Source organism: Microtus ochrogaster, unplaced genomic scaffold (genome assembly GCF_000317375.1).
Source record: "Microtus ochrogaster isolate Prairie Vole_2 unplaced genomic scaffold, MicOch1.0 UNK8, whole genome shotgun sequence".
Classification (NCBI taxonomy): Eukaryota; Metazoa; Chordata; class Mammalia; order Rodentia; family Cricetidae; genus Microtus; species Microtus ochrogaster.
The window spans coordinates 944,718-948,677 of record NW_004949106.1 but is presented as its reverse complement, the minus strand read 5'-3'; the positions used below and the strand labels follow the sequence as shown (position 1 = coordinate 948,677).

The following is a 3,960-nucleotide window of genomic DNA, read 5'->3' as shown; positions in this document are numbered from 1 at the left end:
ACACAACCACAACAAACTCAAAACCAAAAAGGGAACTGTTCAGATGATATAAGCGAGCTGTGGCTGAGAAAAACAGCATGAACTGCGATGCTACTGTCTTACGTCTCTCATGTTGGCTTTAACTTATTTGGGGTAGGGAAATAAAAAAAAAAAAACAAAAGGCAAGTTTCCCTAGTCTCTGTGACTATGATGTTACGCATCCATAGTGAACCATAAAACCCAACCGCTGGAAATGACCTTTGTGGTACATGTCCGATCCTATCATTTTTTTTCTTTACATAAGTACATCCAGGAGGATTTGGAATGAGCTCTTCGTGTCTTAATGAGCAGTTCTACGAGGGGCGAAACGAGCTGACAGAGTGTACAATTTGTTCAGAGTACTAAAGTAGGGGTTATGGGTTGATCCTTGTCCAAGGGATGATGGAACTCTTACTAGCAAACAATACGAAAAAAATTCTTTTCAACCACCAGGATAAAAGATACCTGATTCATAACTTTGAAGCGGATCAAGTCGAGATTTAAATCTTCACTTGTTACGTCAAGTTTTCTGAGCCTCACGTTATTGGCTTAAGTGGTTACGGGAACCACACAACATACCACTCTGAAATGGTGTCTCGCGGGTTTCAAGTATTCAGATGCTGGTTGTTCCATTGCACAAATAAGAACAAGTAAGACTTAAAACACCGTCTTTCACAGAGCTATCTTACGGGAGGGTTAAATGTCTGAGACTTGTTGGATACTACTTAATTTTAAAAATAGAAAGCTGGATAGTTGCTGGGATGATAACGTGCTTCGAATTTTGCCCTTCCTATCACCCAACATCCTTCAGAATTTGTTTCCCAGTGTCAGGTCCACCATCACTAATAGGCTATTTGGAGATCACCGTAGCTCACACTTTCGATAGAACAGCAAAGGGTTGACGGCCACAAAAATTTTTACTGAGGTAGAGCAAGAACTCTGAGTCCGGTTCATTCTGTTCCATGGTCCACGTAAGCTAGATGAATTTCCAAAGAAAAATTACCATCTTTCCTGATGCAGAAAAATGTACAAAAGCAGGTAATCGATTTCACTACCGTAATTGTGATTTTTTTTTAAAGTGGGACGCAAAAGTTTTGGCAATGATAAGGACACCTGCCATTCTTATCGCTTCGACCTAAGTCTACCTTTTCTTTTTTTTCCTGTTAAAAGACATGTGACGTTTGGCTCCAAATCAATTGCAAAGCAAAGCCCAACACAGAAAGCTTTCTAGTGTCCTCTCCTCCCGTTTACACCACAGATGGCCACCGGGAGATTAAGGTTTATCGTCCAGACACTAAAGCCTCTCATCCTAAAACGGCAGAGCTCCAGATGGGAGCTGTCTGGCAGAGGATGGGAAGCTGCCCATCTTCAGAGGTGCCGATGGGGGCGAATCCGGAGGCTAGACCCCAGTGCCCATCACTTTGCACCGACCCTTAGGAAACATCCCTTTCCCATCTCGGGGCGTGGAACTCACACGAGTGACCTCCGGGGACCGGAGGGACCCAGGGCAGAAAGGGAGAAGTTGACAAGGGCAAGTCCGAGTCGCGCGCGGGAGGTTACTCACGGCAATGGCCCGGCGTCCTCGCTCCTACACTCGCACTCGCTGAGGAGGAAGAAGCCCCTAATGCTGCCACAGCCTGAGAGCTGCAGCCGAAGCTGCCGCCTCCGCAACTACCACAGTCCGGGCGTGGCAGGGAACTGGCGGGCGGCTTCACCTCATCAATCGGCGACCTTGGATCTGCAGTGACGCCCGGTCGACGGCAGCACCCACCCAGCTAGGGAAGCTCGGGGACCCACTTTCCCAGAAGCCTTCGGGGCCCCGGCGCACGGCTCGCTGGGAACTGTAGTTTCCTTTCAGTCCCGCCTACAGCACGGAGGCTCCACCTCCCCACCGAGCTGGAAGGTGGAGGCGCGGCGGGGCGGAGCGGCGGGCCCCGACCCTGTCGGGGTGGGGCGGATCCTGTCCCGGCCGGTTGCCCCGGGCTGGGACAGAGGTCCAAGCCAACGGGCCTTGTCGCGATCGTGCTACGCTTCTGCGCCCGGAGGCCCGCGCTGGGAGCGGGCCTAGCGTTCTTGCCTCGTTCGTCCTCGAGGCAGGTCCCGGGGTTTGCACGCGTCGCAGCCCCTCAGCGCCCGCCGCCTGGAGCCGCTGGCCTTGGTCGCAGCCGGGGTAATGAGGGGAGGCAGGCGGGCGGGGGACGGTGCAGGGATCCCCGGGGGTGGGGGACGGGACAGGGTGCACAGCTCGGTAGGTGCACAGCGGAAACCTGCGAGGCCCGAACTGGGCGAGCAGTGGCCGCAGTCACAGCTCACCGGGGCCGCGGTGCCCGGGTGTCCAGCGGCGGTGCAGGGTGCAGGAGCCCAGCCGCCGCGGTCCCGCTCCCCTGATTCTCACCTTTGGTGGTGCACGCAGGCCTGGCGACTTCCCTAGCCGAAAACACCCTCTGGCCCCAGCCCCGTCTGCTTGGAGTCTTCGAAGGGACCTTTTCCAAAATTAAATGCCCAGGCGTCGTTTTTGTCTTCAGTATTTACATGTGGTGTTGTGTTTCCCCGTCATGGGTTTGTTTGTGACGAATATCTTTCCTCCAAACTTGATCACGATTTGTGACAGTACCTACCTGGCACGGTGTTTGGCACTCCGTAAATACTTGTTGAAACCCTGAGTCATGATACTAAGTTTGGAAGATTCTACTGAGCTACCTGTGTGCATCGCTTTAATCTTTGTTAAGGTTTTATGAAATTTCAAGATCACCTTGAAAATGACCATAATTTTGAAGCTTCACAAAGAGAATTGGCAGGGTTTTGTTGTTGTTGTCGTTAGCATTTCCTGAAACAATAGACCATTGAATGCCTAGATTAACTCAAAACCCAAGTCCTGTAAATACATAGGCCCTTTGGGGTCGTTAACATTTCAAATGAGAGGCTACTGATTTGCACGTCCATGTTATGAAACAAATTAGATTATTTATAAAGCTGTGTTGTAATAGCTTTTTAGGTACAACTGCATTTAGGAATACAGGCTTCTTAAATTTATATACATATACATACACACTCATATATATTAAAGACAGGATCGCACTATGTAGGTAGCCCTGGCTGGCCTAGAACTCACAAGGATCTGCCTGCTTGTGTCTCTGCCTCTTGAATGCTGGAATTAAAAGCATGTTCCATTAAGCCTCAGCAAGCTCCCCCCACTTTTTAAAATTTTCTTTTTCTTTTTTAGCATTTAAAAATCATAGTGTAATAGTGAAAGCTAACAGCAAATCTTTCGTTTAGTTCCTTTGTCCGGTACAACCGCTGTCTCGACCTCAAAATGTCTTGTAAAATTAACTGTTAGTAGTGTGCTCTATCCAAGGCGGAAACGTCTGAGATTAAACCACCCCACAGAAGCAATTCTATGGTTAGCAACAATCCTGGAAGATTGTGACCTGAATCCCCCCTCCCCCGATTGTTTTATTGTTTAAAGCAACCAGCTCAGTAACAACTTGCTGATCCTGAGTGAAAAGGAGGGGCAGAATCATGCTAACCACAAAAATGAAGTTAAGCATAGCATCTTTCTGCCTCAGGTAAAGCCAGCAGCTAAAGGGTAGGGGGCACTGTGTGGATTCCTAGTGGGGTCTTCAGTGCTCAGCGCTGTCTGGCCCACAGTGCCTAACCCTGTGGCATGAATACAAACTTCCCGCGTGTGATTTCTTTCATTATTTCAATATCTTCTCAAAATAGATTAATAAAAGTGAGCTTTTACTGTCTCACAAGTAAAATATTTTCACAGTTATTCAGATATTTTTTCTTAACTTGTTGCACTTGTTTTTTTGTTTGTTTTTGTTTTTTGCTTCTTTTTTTAATATGCTTATTTGTATTACTTACTTCTTATTTTTATTTTATTTCTATTATTTCTTTTGAAGTTTCCTTGGTTGTCCTGGAACTAGCTTTGTAGATCAG

At 47.9% G+C, this 3,960-nt stretch overlaps 2 protein-coding genes across 4 annotated transcripts in view; one reads left to right on the top strand and one right to left on the bottom strand.

Annotated features, from left to right (window-relative positions):
- Trak2 (trafficking kinesin protein 2) overlaps positions 1-1,823 on the bottom strand; it is a 54,187-nt gene extending 52,364 nt beyond the window's left edge. The window contains exon 1 of the mRNA XM_026788849.1: positions 1,583-1,823. The gene's annotated coding sequence lies outside the window, so the exon portion shown is untranslated. The remainder of the gene's footprint in view (positions 1-1,582) is intronic.
- A 117-nt stretch (positions 1,824-1,940) lies between these two features.
- Stradb (STE20-related kinase adaptor beta) overlaps positions 1,941-3,960 on the top strand; it is an 18,952-nt gene continuing 16,932 nt past the window's right edge. For 2 of the 3 annotated variants that reach the window (XM_026788860.1, XM_005366335.2), the window contains exon 1: positions 1,943-2,188. The gene's annotated coding sequence lies outside the window, so the exon portion shown is untranslated. Of the gene's footprint in view, positions 2,189-3,960 lie in introns of all 3 variants that reach the window. The other variant, XM_026788861.1, reaches the window with a different exon arrangement.